The sequence below is a fragment of the Apteryx rowi genome, unplaced genomic scaffold (assembly GCF_003343035.1).
Source record: "Apteryx rowi isolate R43461 unplaced genomic scaffold, aptRow1 scaffold_342, whole genome shotgun sequence".
NCBI classification, from domain to species: Eukaryota; Metazoa; Chordata; class Aves; order Apterygiformes; family Apterygidae; genus Apteryx; species Apteryx rowi.
The window spans coordinates 752,705-770,480 of NW_020449886.1; the positions used below are offsets into that span (position 1 = coordinate 752,705).

General features: G+C 40.3%; 1 protein-coding gene across 6 annotated transcripts in view; it reads left to right on the top strand.

Moving 5' to 3' along the window:
- The window catches only part of SPATS2L (spermatogenesis associated serine rich 2 like), a 164,363-nt gene that overhangs the window by 51,276 nt on the left and 95,311 nt on the right, over positions 1–17,776 (top strand). The window lies entirely within an intron of this gene.

The following is a 17,776-nucleotide window of genomic DNA, read 5'->3' on the forward strand; positions in this document are numbered from 1 at the left end:
AAAGCTAAGAAAATACAGCTTTTGAGATAAAGTGAAGGAAAGGAGCCTTTTAGTCTAGAAAAGAAAAAGCTAAGTGGAGAAAAAAGTAAAAATACAAAAAATGTTCTAAGGAGAACGGTGATCGATTGTTCTTGCCCACTGGACATGGGGAAATTAGTGTTATTTACAGCAAGGAAAAAGTGAAGTTTGATATTAGGACAGATTTTCTAACTATACAGGCTTTGAAACGCTGGAGTGTCCAAAGAGGCTGGGGAACCTCCCTCACCTATGTTGGACAAACATCTGCCGGGATGGATTAGATGGGTTCTGGGAGTCCAGTCTGCCTCCCATCTCTCTGTTATCATTCTCCTCTCATATTAATGTGACTTTTAATGCTACATTATAGGCAAGATTATTCCAATTAGTTTTTGCTCTCACTGAACGCTGATTTTTGATATTACTGCTGTTAGAATAGTAACAAGAATTTAAAACTTTTGTTTTTCTAATTTTTCTTTTTTAAAATTTTTGTTTGCTTAGCTTAGGAGTGCTCATTATTTTGTTTTAGTTCAGTTAAGTTTTTCCTGAAATGAATGTTACTGTTCAGTCTCACAATTTGATTTTGACTTTTGCAATATATTATGTTTTTCTTCATGTTCCAGCTCCTTGACAGATCAGGTGAAGGCGTTGCCTCTGATTTTTTTAAAGTAATATTTTAATCCATCATGATGGTGCTGTGGATCACAGTGGAGACTCAAAAAGCAAAATTAAAGGAAAAAAATTATTTTTAAAAGATACTATTGTTTGAAGGCAATCTCATGGTTTCGGTTAGGTGTACCTCATGATTTTTGAGGTAGACAGTGCTGAATCAGTGGATCTGCAATAAACCGTACTAAATTATTTTGATATATTTTCCCAGTGTTTCAGACAGGAGAGCTGAGTGACACTTGCATGATTTCTTATTGCAGTTCTTACGCAGCAAACAGGAAATGTCTTTAGTTTGTGCAAATGGCTAATCTGGCAGCTTTTGTTACAGCAAAATAAAAGATTATCAGGACAAGGATTTTGTAAATGGAAAGAACTTTATACTGATGTGGGTTGCTTTTGTTGAAAACTCTGGGTAATAGTGAGCTTGCTGGAAGCATCTCTATGTTTGATTTACATCATTTGGTTTTTAAAGTTGTGTTGTTTGTTTCTGGCATACTGCCTCTTTAAGGAGCTTTTTCCACAGATAAATAGCAGAACTGGATTAGAACCATCTCTGCCACATCAAGGCTGTATTTTAGGGTCAGGAGAGAAATGGTAAAATAATACATTGTATATGTGTATTGCAAACTGTTATGAAATACTTTCTGCTCTGCATATGAGGAAAAAACAAACCTACTATATTAGGTTCTTTCCTCGAATTTGGATACATAACAATCAATTAATTCTGTGTGTGTACAGATTTTAGGTTAACATAGAAAAGTGGCTTTTTCCCCATCATGAATCTCACACTCTGGACAATATTTTTCTGATTCATTTTACTGATGGTTTTAAAAACATGTGTTTCCTTGCTTGCCATGGGAAGCTCTGAACCTCAAACTTGTTTGCATCCATTAAACCTGCATTCCGGGAAACAAAGCAGGGGATACTTATTCAACCTCTTGTCAATTTAGGATATTCAGGATTTGGAGATAAAATTCTCCCTTATTAAAGTTGCCTTCAAAGGGGTTAGATTCTGTCTAAGGAGCTGGGTTATTTCCTTTTCTAGGATTGGGCAGAGAGTAAGTTTTCTTTATATGTTTTATTTACCTTAGGCTGAAATATTACAGTCCCTGCATAAAACCCTGTTAAAGTTCATCTGACCTTTGCACAAGTAGAATGAATAAAATCTCCAGAGTTTGGCACAGCATTTCTCCAGAATACACCCTTGAGCAAAGATGGCTTTTGTAAACCCTGAGAACCTAAGACAGTTCGAGCTTGCTGTCTTTCAAACTCCAGTGACCCACTGTCCCAAAAGGCTCTCTCAAGCTTTAATGCTTCAGTCCTGCAAGATTCTTAGGAGTCTGGCTTTGACCCAGGCAACTATTTGTACTTTGGGAGTTGTCACCTGTATAAAGTGACACACGCAAGTGCTGTTTAGCACATCCCATGTTCAAACCCTGAAACCATGCCAAAAAAAAAGGTGCCCAAGCTGCAAATTTCTGGAAACTGGGAAGGTGTAGTGGGTAAGTAGCACTGTGTGCTTGCTCTCTTGTCACACTCTTTCTTAAGCATCAGTTACTGACCATGACTCTCAGGGATCTACAGAAGTAGATGGACTTTCAGTCTGACCCTGTACAGCTGTTGTTAAGAAGTTTGGGTGCTCTTTTCTTTCTGAAATGGTCACTGCCTCAGCTGACTGGAGGTGAATCTCTTCATCTTTAAATTCTAGAAGTCAGTATGTAGCATGCTTTGCTTTACCAACCAAATAACTTCTGATAACCAGGAGGCTGACGAACGTGCCTTCAGTCCTGGTGTGGCAAGCTGCTAGGTTACCAGGGCACAGGGGGTGAATCCTGATGGCACTAATGCCAGTGGTCCCGTGAATTTACCTATATAATTTTCACAGGACCAAGTAGTTTAGACAGGTTTCAAAATTTTATTGCCGTGCTTATTTCTTAACTCATTTATTCCAAATAACAATTTAGAAAACAAATACTTTAATAAAAACAAACTGTATATAAGATGTGAAATATTATTACTCTTATTAGCACAAAATCTCTCACTGCTCTGAAGCAACTTGCTTGTATATTTAACGGCGGTACCATACGTCTGATGTGATGTGAAAAGATCTCAATGATGTCTTAAATAAAAATCTTGCTGTCTTACACACAGTTAACATCCTTAGGTTATGTGTTCTTCCAGAGCTCCTTTCTGCAGTGATCATTCTAGTTATTGTTAAATCCGAACAGTCAAGAACTAGCAATAAATACAATTATAATGAAAGCTCTTTTTAAGAACCCTCATAGAAACTTCTTAGTTCATTCAACTATCAGATGAGCAGGCTGGCTGGCAATAAATCACACTTTTTAAGTTAAAGTTGAGTATCTTTTATTTGGAATGATATTTAATCAGGTAAGACTAGAAGATGTCAGAGAACATTAAATTTAATTGATACTTCAAAGGATTAATAATGGGTGATATCTGGAGGTCCTTACTGGGTTTTTAATTTGGTGCTTTACTCTAATGGAAGTTTGCCTGAATAAACATTAAATAACAACAAATTCTGAACCTCAAAATGTGACCCAGTAATACTTAGCACTTATGTTGTGCTTTAAACTTTCAGAACTCTTCTGTGGGTCAAATCTTGAGCACAAAAGGGTTATTCAAGTGAGCACAGTTTGGTCAATTAACCTGTTAAACCTTTGCATATAAGGCAGTCAGAGGCCCACTGTGGTTTTGGAGAGAGAGTGCTCAGATCTAGCAATTTACAGTATGTTGAGAATCCCATAAAGGTTGTATCTAAGTATGGGACTTGTCAGATCCCTGCTCCTGATGGAGTAATAAATCACATGGTACTTTTTCAATTGGAAAATATATTAACATGTCTCCTGCTCCAGCTGGAGAGAATAAAATCATAATGGTTTATGATAAATTGCCTAGGTTTCTTGTACCCTTACCATTTGTAAGATATTTTCCCCCTCAAGTTGAAACCGCAGTGACACATAGGAGGGTTCTTTACAATGCACCATCTCTGCAGAGGAGAATGGAGGAATATTAAAGGACTAATTAAAAGCACAAGTCACCAAAGTTGATTAGAATGCAAACTAAGCCTAATTTCATGCAGGAACCGTTAAAGGCAGTCAAGGTTGTAGTAGTAAGACAAAAAGGTTGAAGAGCTGCTATATTTAGATGAAAACAAATGCACTGAAGCCAAGAATCCCACTGAGTGGAGGTAAAGGATAGAAGTGACAAAGGGAATAGGGGGTAGAGAAGCAATGGAGAATTGCTCACATTGCTTGGTGTGGACCTGGATTAATGTTGACTGAGAAAAGAACTGAGTCCTTCTGCTTATACCAGGTGAAGAGACATGTAGAGCCCTACACACCTGTTGTTCAAATTGTGAGCAGCAGGCCTAAATATTTCTCCTTCAAAAACCAGTTTGACATTTTGGATTTGTTTTTAATATCACTTTTGATATCATTCCTGTGTTATTGTTATTAGAACTACCATGCTTTTCCCTTAGTCCAAAGCTTTCTACACACTGACAGCAGCTTTGCAGATTCATTTCCTAGCTCATCCCTGCAGCCAGCTGTGTCATCACAATTTCTCAGCCGTTGCACTCACTGTGATTATTGGTTTGATAGATTGCAATCAGGGTTTTGATCTCAGAGCAGCTTTGCAATAGCGATGCTGAGCATGACAAATGATATCTGCCTAAACCCACACTCTGGCAAATTGTCAGCATTGCATCTTACTTGACCAGTGTGCAGCTTTCTATCTTCAATAAGGCGATTGTAGCCAATTGTTGGTATCCCTGGAACAAATACAAGGACTGCATTTTACTGTAACTTGAATTTCCACCCTAGATTTTGATTTTAGTCTAAATCTGGTGTTTTCTCCCTTTATAGAGCTGCTTTTGAAGAAATATATACAGCACTGTGTTTTCTTCAACATCTTTTCTTGTTTTGGGTCTTGCTCTTGAAAATGCAGCTGATTCCTTTACATAAGTTAGTTAAAATTAACAACTGCTTGCTAGCTGTTTCATGTCAGTTCAATATTTCTGGGACTTAAGGCTTGATACTGTACATCGTCAAGGTTGCAATCCATAATTTAGAGCCACTGCTTGCAGAAACACAAATACACAGCAGGCTTTGGTGAGGTGTCCTCTTCATCATTCATTGATGGACAGTACATACAAAGCATGCAGCACCCCTGCTGGCCTTTTATTTCTCATGGGGAGGATAAAACATTGGGAATTCTGGCACAGATTTAAGTGCTATCAAATATACAAAAAGTCCTGGAGATCTCATGCTCCCTAAGGGTGAACCTTTTAAATAATGAAGCAAGATCTGTACAGTAGAAAATAACAATAAAGTCCTCCTGAAGTTCTCTGTGGACATTACCCGTCATTTTGAGAGCTCCATTAGACATTCCTCCTCTCCTTTTTTTTTTTTTTTTTAATAACAGAATAATTGTCTGGATTTGATTGGCAAAGCTGCAGTCTAGGGCCAGACTTCCTCAGGTGTCCCAGGTAAAGAATTCATTCAAATTTACTCTCTGGTTAGAAAGTTATTTGCACTTCTGCTTGATGTTTATAGCCTAATTTCATGAAGTGTATGAGACAGAAGAGGGGAGAGTGCTTTGAAACCCAGCTTGGCAGCTATGGCATTGTATTCCTTTGTTTACAGTGGTATATTCCTTTCTGTGGCTCTTGAAGATCTTGTTGACAAGGAGAGTTCACAAAGATGGTACTTTTTTTTTTCCTGGAGTTAATTCAGATTCTTCAGTTGTGGAGCTGTACTGTTGGGACCATGGTTTGGAAGGATCAAGGTAAAATTACTGACCTGTGCCTGCAAAACARTGTCAGCTGTTACTGTAATGCTTACTACTACTGCAGTTATTAAGTGCTGGATACAGCATGATACCTGTGGGARTGGTGGAGGTCTGCACATAAATCTTCCTCTGTTTTTTTCAACACTGAGTATCCAGTTTAGAGTTCAAGTGGAGTCATTTTTGCAACCATAAACAATGATACGTACTGAAAAGTAGCATATTTTAGCTTAAGAAAGCTGTACCACTTCAAAGGTTATTGTTAAAGCTGGGAATAAAATTATATAAGTTTTGCAGCCGGTAGCTTCCCTCTATCTCCTTCTTGCTCTCTCTCTCTCTCTCTTTCTGCCTCTGTTGGGGAATTAACTCTTACTTTGCTATAGACAAAACATGGCTTATTTAGCATTTATGACATAGTGTTGAGAACTGCTAAATACTTTGTTATTAAGTGTGGTCAACTCATCAGGCTAAACTCAGATGACATGACAAGTTTTACAAGAGGGATCAGGTCATTTAGGTAGCTGTATTCTCCAAGACCTGCATGAGCAAACTCTGCTTATCCACTGCTGAGTGGATAAGACTATCTAGATCTTTCATGATGCTCTCTCTCTCTCTCTCTCTCGCGCGCTCTCTCTCTCTCTCTCTCTCTCTCTCTCTCTCACACACACACACACGCATCACGGTACCACCAAGCATAGTGATACCATTAAAATTTTGGGGGCAGAAAGCAGTTTGTAAGGAGGATTATGGTTGGAGACAGGAGTTCCTTTTCCTTCCCCTCCCAATAACTCCCTTTTCCCCACATGCTTTGATTTTTTCTGTGGGGCAGAGACTTGCTCTAGAGACTCCATCTAATGGGTGAGGTGGCACTGGGAGAGTCCTCGGGCAGGGGTGCGAGATCTCTGTGCCTCAGGGAGAAGCCTTCCTTCACCGTGTGCTTTCCTGCACTCACAGACTCCTTCTGGCCCCAAGTGAAATGTCTCTGTTTTGTTCTAGCAGACAAAAGAGCACCACCAGCAGAGAGGTGGGACAGAGAGAAAAAGAAGGGCTTGTTTCCAGCCTTCCCATTCTCCATACTTGATAAAACAGGCAGTGCAGGTTGGCCATGTGCTAGGAGGGGAAGCAGTGGAGGCATGGAGGGAGAGGAGATGGAGGCAGMTGTACAGTGAGGCCAGGCCATCCAGAACAGGCCCAGTCTGGCTGTCATTATAATTCTGGCCTGTTGAGGTAACTGTGCAGGTTAGCCAGCTTCCTACAAAAGATATATTTTAAAATGTATACTGAGTTTATTTTTTCCCTAAATTCTGAACTTACCTTGGAAGGATTCTCCCATCCTATGGACTGAACCAAGCAGGTCTTCACTCAGCTGTGACCTGAGAGTTGTATCAAGTTCCCAGGTCTAGACTGTACCTTCCATTAGACTTACAGCCACGTGGTGCCCCTTGTTGGGGGCTATGACAGCATGTAAAGCTGGTGGTCAGAGCAGGCATCGTGTTTGTGGGACCTCCCCTCCCCACTAGTGCTGCTGACTGCTTCAGCCAATGCTAGTTCAGTTCCTCAGGCCATATCAGGAGCAACTGGGATCATATTATACCAAGTCCTCCGCACTGCATGACCAATGGTTTGGCACTTCCTAGAGCTGAGAACCTGCTGTCCAGGACAGTAAGAATGGATGTCGTCTTGTTCCCCTGCTTTGTCCCCTTCCTCTGTCTTCCCTTCTTTCCCTCCCAGTTGTTTTCCAGCCTGTTTGTGCCAGAATCCCATTTCACTGAGTCTTGCATTCCTTCTCTGCCTCCTCATAATTATATCTGCTCAGGACTAGCCAGAGAACTTATAGCAGTAGTTTTACTCATACAGCTTCAGATTCTGAACTTGAAACCCAACCAGCAGTTCTGTTGATGGAGTAACAAGGCAGAACAAAATGGTCTTTTTCCTCGCTGTCGTGGTAATGCCATTGAGGCGCTGATAAGTAACAACATGCATCTGTGTGACTTAACTCCTCACATATCCTTCAGGGAGAAGGGCTCTAGAGTGTAATAATGGTATCTTTCTCCTAAAACTTTGAAGCTAGCCTAAGGATTTTATTGATGAGGAATTATATTCTTAAATAATAACGTGTCACAAATAGGACATGTTCATTATGTTCTGGAAGATTTGGGGGGCACAACTATAGAACTATTGTCTGAATTCTGTTATGTGCAGTAGGACACTAGTATGAAGGATGATCTAAAGGTTATATTATTCTTTGTATAATATATATGTATCTATCTTATATATAGGAAATATATATATWTTTTWTATATATATACATGTATATAGATAGATAGATGGAGGGATGCCCCTTTTTCAGTTTGTCTTCAGTTCCTTTAATGTCTACTCTGTCTTCTCTTAGTACATTAGCTGTCTTTTCTGGTCTTTGAAAGTAGCCAGCTGTGTTTGTGCATTAAATCTAGTAACTGCACATAGACAAATGTTGTTCTTGTTTTAGACAGAGTGCTTTTTTAAGCTGATTTATCTTTAGGGTAACTTTCAACAGCTTCTATGAGGGGTGGAGGTAGGGCCTTGCTGGCTACACTCAGTCCTTGGTTCTCGCATAACCTTTCTGTGCAACCTTGGGTGAGGCACTTCCTGAGCTGGGGCTCCCTCCCTGTGAAATAGGGATGCTGCTTTCCTAGTGTACAGAGGCTTGGGAACGCTTTCCTTTTGCTTTTGAGGAATTTGGATTCCACTATGCTAAGCTTTCAGAGGCAGAAACCAAATCTGTGCTCAACATCATTCTGGATTAAACCTTAAGTGAACTCAGTCATTTCTGAATCACATCACTGGTCTCTTTTCTGTAAGAATCACTGTACTCCTAAAGCACATTATTTGTCAACAATACCTCTTTACCCCTTGACTTTTTGATTTTTTTAGTTTCTTCTGGCATTATTTGTATTATCTAATTTTTACCACTTTAATTCTCTGCCTGTCATGTAACAATATTGAAACTGTAATCCTTGCATTTGTCATTTTTTCTAACTTGATTATAAGTTTCTGCCTGTTGGCCAACCCTTTTTTGAAATACCATATCAGACATATCACTGTATCAACAACTGTAACCTCAAGTGCCAAACTCCTGACTCCAATAGTCAGATCATTATTCGAATGTGCCACTTACAAATGCCCTGATAAGTTTCGTCTTGAATTCCCGATTTTCAAATGAAACTCCAAAACACTGAATACCTTTGCTCTTCTCTTTTTCCTTCTGGTCAGGATTATCTTGCACTGGTGACTTTTTTTTCATGTGAAGGAGACTAGATTAGAGTCTTTATGCAAAACAAGCAGTTGAATACAGTCCCTACTTTGAATCTTTCCCTTGTATATACATTCATCTCCTACTAATGTCAGTGTCAGTTAAACTCTCATACATGTCCAAGATGGTAATGGGACACTTCACTATCAGATTCAGTGTTTAAGGAAAATTGTGATGATTTGGGTGATTAGTAAATGATATGGTACTTTTTACTTCAAGACTTTAGTTTGAATTTAGTCTGGCTTACTAGTAGCAGAAAGTAAATTTTCATCTATAAACTGCTTGCCCAGCCCCTGTGGAAAAAACTTCAAATTCCTGTAAATGACATGTTTGATAGCAGAAAAGAGGACAGGGCAAAAGCTGAAGTACCATTTTGTACACCTCCTAGAACAGAACCCTTATGCAGAAATTGGAATTGCCACACACATTGTGGTGTGTGGGGTGGGGAAAAGGACTGTGAATAGTTTCTGCTATAGATCAGCGTGCATCACAAAGTTTGGAACCAGATCTGTATCTTTTAGATTTCATGTTTTTTCACTTGTGTCTGACCTTAGCTCCCACAAGAGATTAATCAGGCACCAGCACTGAATCCACTTTATTCAAGTAAAATGGGACAACATTTAATAAGTAAGTAAATTAATTAATTAAAAAGTCATGGTGCACAAATTAAAGATTCTCCCAAAGCTGCAGCATTTATGTATCAAATCATCAAAGCTGGGATAGTTTGCTCACTGGACTATGACACAGTACTGAGTTTGCATATTTTGAAGCTGTAATGATGGGAAAGAGAAGGGCTTTTTCATTGAATTTTGTTCAGTCAATGTGTTTGCTGGACCATCAACACTCAGAGTTGACTGCACATCTTGTAAAGCCAAAAGGAGAAAAGTGACATCTGTGTCAAAACAGCCAAGTCTCACAGCACCTCGCAAATTCGTGCCTGGAAAGACTGGGCTGTTATAAAACAGAGACTGCTATGTTCAAAAGCTCTCATCTAGCTTATGAACACTCAGGTCTTCTGCTCCCAGTATTGAGTCCAGACAGATTAGCAATCAGCTAGGGCTACCAGCTGATGGGCATGCCCTGTCTTTTGTTGCTGGAGTTTGGGGATAGAACGGAGCCCTGTCAGAACCCGCAGCAGTACGCTTCTGGAGTACAGCCCGGGGAAGAATGCCTCTGGGTGGCTGGGGTTGGTTTTCCCTACGGTCAAATGCTGCAGGCAAGTAACACAAGTAACACTGTGACTGTTAAGGCCTCCCTGCGTGTGGGGGTTATTCAGTCTAGCTTCAGGCACCTAACTCTGATGCTAACAGGGTCCAAGGCTCCTGTAAAGTCAGTGGGACCCCAAAGCTTCCCTGACAACCTGGGGAACCGACGTTGCTAACATACACATCTGAACTGGATGCCTAGAATTAAAGGATGAGATTATTCTCTTTAGCCCAGGGCCCAGTCCAAGCGTGGGTCAAAAACCTACCACTGCTACCAACTGAAGGATGTACTCCTTCAGCTGTTCTTTAGTGCTGACCACATATTAGCACCCTAAATGGATGGTGGAAGTCACCAAAAAACAAGCATTTAAATTAACACAGAGCCAATATCCTGGGACTGCAAGTCATTGTCAGAAACTCATCCAGCCAGCCACAGCTTTTTGGGGTGTTGGCTAGTGTTACTGATAGCTGTCTTTGTATTTTTCCACTCCTGTTTGGATGCCCCTCCAGGAGCAGGAAGACTGTGGTGTCAAACAATCCCATGTATAGCTATGGAACGTTTTTTCTTCCCATGTCCTTCCAGCTATTGATGAATTAAGAGCTTGTGCCAAAAAAGAAGAAAAAAAAAAAACCACCCAGCAAGGGAGGACCAAAGATATGAAGCCTAGTCTGTTTACACACTATACTACAGCCCAGAATCTACTGCTGTACGGAATGCCCATCTCTGGTGTCCTGGGAACCGCAGTGAGGAACAGGATAAGGTTGCTTGCCCCGTACATTGCTCAAGCAAGAATAGGTGCCAAAGTCAGAGTCAGAATCCCAGGACCTGATATATCATGGTGTATTGTTAGTTGTGTTTGTTTTGGGGGGGGGGGGGGTTGGTAATTTTTCTTCTAGGTTTTTGTCTCTCTATTTAATTATCCTTTTCATGTCTGATTTCCCGACTTAATCTGAACGTGCATAAATCTCTAACATAGATTTATCATCTCTATAGAAAGTGCTTTCAGAGGGGTTGTGCAGCTTCCCAGAAAAGGGACACTGGTGGAAAATGAGGCTTTCAGATTCAACAATAAGCCTACTATTATGCTGATTTTTGTCAAGCCTTCCCTCACTTCTTTCCCATTTGCTGCAGGAGTGAGCTCAAGGCTTTTGTTTGTTTGTTTTTGAACTTCAGTTGTTCTAAGTGTTTACCTCCCTGCTCAAGTCCACTCATTCTGAAATGTTAGACACCACCAGATCCTGCTGCATTACTTCTGGAATGAGAAAATGCTGGTGTTAGGCTCTTTTTTTCAACTGCATATTTCCAGGAAGATTTTAACTGGACTGTTTCCCAATCTTTTTAAATATTTTTCTTTCTTATAAATTGTACTTTGACTGTCACAGTCATTTGAGGACATTGTATTTTCAACCAAATGTGAGATATCGGAGCAGCACTTGAAATTATGTGTGATATAAATAATCTCATTGCAAAACAGATTTTTTGTTTATATAGTATATTGTCTGCATGCTCATAACCATTTAATCAAATTCAGGCCTTGTCTGAGCTAACATAATGGCCATTAACTTATGTATGTGTTGTGAATTATCCTTTCTGAATTTGACCCATAGATTTGATAGCCAAAAAAGCTGACTTCCTTGATCTTTTGCTTGGGATCTCACATGCAAATGCATAGGCTTTTCTGTTTATGAAAATGACCTGAAAGTTGAATACAAGTTTCAGCTGATAACATGTGGAAAAACAGCCTCTCTAGGTTTTTGGTCCGTTGTGACTGACTGTTAGAACTTTTTTATAGTTATCATGAATCTCCTTTTTCTTCTTTGCAAGTTGTTATTCCATATAGTGCTCTTTATGACGCCACATTAAGTCCCTCGAAAGGACCGTCTCTCTCTTCTTTGCTTGGCAGCTTTCTCCTAAGCTGAGCATGTAAACATCTCTCTCCTGAAGACACGTCCCTGTTAATCACTTCTGGAGCCTCTCTTTGAACTTCTTTCCGTTAATGTTGCAGACACATATTTTAACTGCAGTTAACAAAAGCCAGGATAAAATGTTATTATCATCCTTCCTCCTAACTTAAAAGAGACACTTTACATTCATATCCCAGATTAACAACTGCCTTACAACATGAGCCATGTAATTTGCTCTTTTCCATATCTTCACCCTCAGATCCCTTGCCAGACCACTGTGAGTGAACCAGTTTATTCCCAAATTTCTGTGTTGAATCAGTTCCCCCCTCAGATGTTAACACATTGATTTTCATTCTGTTGATCTATGCCCCATTTTTAAGCCCTGTAAGTTCTTACCTAGGTGTAGGCATAAGCCTTCCCTTTATCATAGCATCTAGCCACTTCACTGAAGGGTTTTGCTGACCACTCCAGATAGGTTTTCATTGACCTTGATTTTTACTACTTTACATGATAAGCAAGAGTTTGAATTAACATCTTCAGAGATGATTCATTGGCAGGTCGGCACAGTAACCAGGATAAATACCATTTTGCTTTGTGTTAGATGCAGGGCAATCTTTAGTGGTTGAAGTGAACTAATTTGGAGCCTATTTCATGTGTAAGTTTTGTCTCTGTCCTTTCAAATGCCCCCTGTTGTTAGCCACCACCCAAGGAGCAGTTCTTTAAATGATTGGCTGTCTACAGCTATACAATGTTAATGGTAGTGTCAAACCCCAGATTTGTTTTTGTTAGTGATTGCCGGGCTCTTACTTTAGATGCTTTATGGGAAACAATTGTGTTCTCAACAGCTCCAATTTCCATTCCTTCCTTGAAAAAGAGAATGTGTTTATTTTTCCCCTATGTAGGCTATTTTAGGAAAAATGTGTAGAGGGAGCAGCTTTTGGCCAGATTTCTAGCAGCTGCATTCAGTGATTACCATGCTGAAAAATATTATCTGAATAACAGTTTTTTTCCAGAGGAAGATTATGCAATTTACATGGTTTTACAGTCAAATACATACCCCATGGGTGTGTAGGTGTTTGTGTGCGTGTGGCAAGCTGTGGGACAAATCATGAGAAGCCCCAAACCCACACAGTACCCATGGTCAATAGTGGGAGAATCAGATGAGGCTTAGTGGCTACTGCATCGGGCGGGACTCCGAAGTCCTGTGTCTTGTTTCTGTAGCTGAGAAGTTCTCTGCACCATTTCTTTCTGTGCTGCTGTCTCTTATCTGTAAGCCAGCAAAAATGATAGTGACCTGCTTTGTGTAGTACTATGAGGCTGATTGTTGAGGAGCACTCTAAGAGGAGACATGGTGTAACTGATGTAGCAAACTTTGGCTTCTCCAAGTCTTGCAGGAGCAACACTTGTCTGAAGAAGCAAGGAGGGAGAACAAATAGACAGGGATAGATTTTGTCACCTCTCCTTGCATTCAGTTGACTCCTATTCCATCCCCAGCCCTTACAAAAGCAGTAATACTCTTCGTTGCACAAGATATGAATCCATATCAGGGTGGTGTGTTCCTCCCCCTCAGAAACAATGAATTTACAAAAGTTGTGTTGTGACATCCCTCTGGATTACTGCAGCTTGATATCTGATATTAGCATATCACACTTGTCACTTTTCAAGGTCCTTTTCATGACAGGTCACCAGCTGTTGGAGACCAGATCCCTCGTGGACACAGATTGACAGTGCTGCACTGGAGAGTGGAAATACTATGCTTTGCACAGTCCTGCAGTTTTTTCTCAATATTTACTGTTTCTTTTTTAAAGATGTATTTTGTCTCCAGGTTTCTTTTTCTGTTTCTAGTGCTTCATTTGTAGGAAGAAGTGGGTTCATGACAAAGTGCTTTGTTTTTTCTGGTTCTTTAATCCTTATGATGTACAGCCTTGTATTGCACTTGATGGAGAGTGGGGTTGCCACTTCTTGGGGCTCCAAGGAAGTGCAGTGTCTGGAAGCTCCCTGGTAAAAATAGGAACAGCACGCTTCGTTGCACTGACCCTTCTCCAGTGCTCCACTGAGACTCTGCTGGCCAGTGAGGCAAAGTCGCACTGTGCTCATGCTGCTCCCCAGAGAAGCTACTGCGGGCTGAGGCAGAGCTTGTAGTTTAAGGGCTGCTACCACAATTGGGGCTCTGCATAGCCTCTATAACTGGAAGTGGTATCCATCTCCTCTGCATTCCAACCCCAGGAGTAAGGCACAATCCTATCCTAAAAAATTAACTTCCTATTTTTATTTAATTTTGTTTTATTTTTTTTAGAACATCTGTCTTTTACGACAAGAGTTGCATGATCATTTGGACTATCCATTTGAAGACTTCATAAGTTCAGAGATACTCTTTTACTATGCCACCGTTACTATAGGCTTAGTTGGTGTGGTTACATGATGTGTTTGTGGCAGACTCCTGCAACCCTTCCTGTCACCTCTCCCTCCCTCCTTGTTCTCATCTCTGCACACTTTGCTATACCTTCAATCTTAGTGTTTGTGAGCCTCAGTGTCAACTGGATCTCAGTTAAAACAACCTCTAAAAAAAAGGTGGATTTTTAGCCCAGATCATTTCAGGAGTCTGGTCTGCAAGGAAGTATCACACCTAAGTAGAGTAACAGATTACAGTGCCRAGATAGGAACAGGGAGTTTGCAGGAGAACAGGAAGTCATGAAGGTACCTATACTGCCAAAATCACTCTATTGTATAGTTACATCTGGAGTATCTCATACTCTTTGTCATATACACTGATATTTGAAAATTCCATTCCTATTTTGCAGATGGGAAACTGAGGCACAGGATATTAAATGAGTTGTCTATGGTCACATCAGGAATATGATGGTGAACTGGACTGAGGTAGACTGAACTGGTGAACTGAGGATTTAATGCAAAATCCTAAGTCAGTGCTCTGATCAGGAGGCCATCTCACTTCTAATAGAGCCCAGGTTCCAGCTGAGTTGTTTAATTGTTACTGATTATTACTTTACCTTTATCTGTGACTAAACTCTACGGAGGATCCAAACACCCCAAAACATGTGTTGACCATAAGTTTCATACTGCTATTTGGCATAAACAGAAGATGAGAACTAAACTCTGGGCAGCTGACATCCTCTTTTTGAAAATGTAGGTTCAGCATACAGCCAAATATACAGCAAGTCAATACAGATTTTCACATTTGCTGCAGAAATTAAAAAGCTGATGGAGTAGTGCTAAAACTCATAAAAACTCCTTCAATGTTGATATAGAGTCTGTGGCACCTAGTCTGGAGATCAGCCTGTAGATGTTGTCTTTTTCTTTTATTCTGTGAAAAAAAATGTTGGCAGATGTTGCATCAGTCTCTGTATGAAGGGCCCCTGTTTCCTGAAGATTCGTTTGAGGCACTCATTCACAATCTTCACTGCAGAATATTCATGATTCCTTCTATATTCCCACTCTGTCTTCTGCTTTCATTTGCTGTGGATGGCAATTTCCTTGTGCCACCCTTTGTATGCACCTGCAGGCTTCCCAATGCTTTTTTTCCCCTCTGCTCTTTTTAAAACTGAGCCTAGTATTTAATGTTTGCCTCACTTGTGTTTAGTACTCACTCTCAAAAGTGTACAAGTATACCATTTCTCACCAACATGACTGGATTACAAAAAAAAAAAAAGAAAAAAGAAATAATTTCAATGTGCTCAGGCTACAAAACCCTCATTTTTAAACTCATATACTTCCAGGTAAGCTGTAAAACATTTTTCTTAGGGAAAATACATCAACAGTAGACCACTTAATTTTATGTACATTTTCTAAATAAATTTACAGTTCATCTTAAATAATTAACTTGAAGTCACTCCTTTTTAAAAAGTTGAAAGAAAGGATACGGAATGAAGTTGCAGCTCAGATTTTACATCCCACTACACTGTCGCAGAAAGACCTAAACTGTTTCTGGCTGTTTTTATTTTTAGGCTGTTCTTCATATACCGTCATTGAAATTAATGAGAAAATAAAAGGAGTGACCTTTGGCTGAGCACATACAGTTTATGCATGAGCTAAACAGCAGGATCCTTTTTCATTCTTCTTTTTTCCCACATTCTCTTTCTCCTCGCTCTCCCACATCCAAATATAATTTGTAAAGCCTTTAGAGCCTTTCATTCTGTGTGTTTCCACTGCGTTCCTTTAGATGAGTCTCAGGTTCATGATTCTCGTCTATTCTCTTTTGCTGAAAGGTCAACAGCATCCTTGTTTTATGAATATAGTGCACTGTTCACTTGAACTTCAGAATTATTTCCAAAATTCCCAGACAAAATTGATACAGCTCAGGATGCAGATAAATGCCAGCAATACTAAAAAGAGTACTCTTGGAACACAAATACAAGCTTGGACATTCAAAGTTATGTTTGTTAAAATAAACCAACATTTGCTGAAGATCAGAATAGCTTTGAAGACATGATTCCAAAAGAAATGTTAATTCTGAACCTGGGGCCTCACCATAATGTTGAATATTTAATTCATGCCCAGCTTTCTGAAGTAGGTGGACTAATCCATTCAACAGATACTCATTCCACAAAGTGACTGCAACTGAATAGAGTAGAAACTGCCAGATGAGGTTTACTGGGGCACCGCTAGAGACCCAGAGAGAATCGTGTGCTAACCCAGGGAGGTGGTATCTGTCAGGCCACCTACCTGCCGTGAGGGAACATGCTGCCAGCTCTGCCTGCTTGGGGAGGAGATAGGTCAGATATATATTTATTATAAATCTCACCTTGAATTATTTTCCTTGGTTGGAATCCTTGGTTGAAAATAATGACTGAGCGCTGCCTCCAAACTGTATTTGAAGCAGTTTTCTTGCTGAGGGTTAGAAAGTAAAGCAGAGGTGTGTTATGATCAAGAGAATCTTTTCTGTATCATTAGGAAAAGAGATGTATGTAAAGACTTGCAGAGGAAGGACTGGTGTTCCTTCAAGATGGTGTTTCTTATGTTCTGCATGATCTAGCATCAAAATCATGCAACCTAAAATGGAAATTAATCCACAAGCTTCACCATGTATGCCTTTAGTGCTATGATTTTCCACATTGCTCACATTGCTCTTAAAAACGGGAACTGATACGTGYTTGGGTTAAGGGAACTGCTGCTGATGGTGTAAGACACCAATACTGATAGTAAATCCAGATTAGAGTTATTTATGGAAACTTTGCTCTGATTTTCTTTACTTCTGAGCATGCAGTTGTATCTGCACATTCTAGTGTTTAAATTTAAATGGACATTTATTGCTCCTTTACAGGACAAAGGTCTTAACAACAGCTCAGACTATTAATTTTCTTTGGAGGTTTTAGATATTTTAAAACACTGATTACTGGAAAACTTGCAGTAAATTTTTATATTCTAGGAGTCTGCTGAGAGTATTCAGATAGGAAGATTCATATGCCATCAGTGATTTATGTTGCTTGTTTCATTTTGCTTAGTGAAAAGTTCTTGAACAGATCTTTACACTATGACTGCAGTGTTGTTACTGCACATTCCAGGAATTTATTTGTAGATGGCAAGAAAGGCATACATAAATTACGAAACCATTGTAAAATTAAACCACCTAAACCCACGGGGTTGCTTTCTCTCTAACATAATTCCTTCTCCTCGCCGAGGGCACCTAAGAAAAGCCCGACGCGTGCTGGGCTGTTAACGCCGGTACTGCTGCACCGGGGTGGGCTTGCGGGAGCCCGCCAGCTCCGCTCCCCAGTTTCCCGGCAGAGCCGTCCAGCTCCCGGGGGCGCAGAAATCCCTCGCTCTTAACTCGCGGCCGTTAACGGCCCGCTGACAGGCGGCCCCGCCGGCGACAGGCTTCCTCCTCCTCCGCTCGAAGGCGGCCGGGCGCGCGGCGGACGCTGCG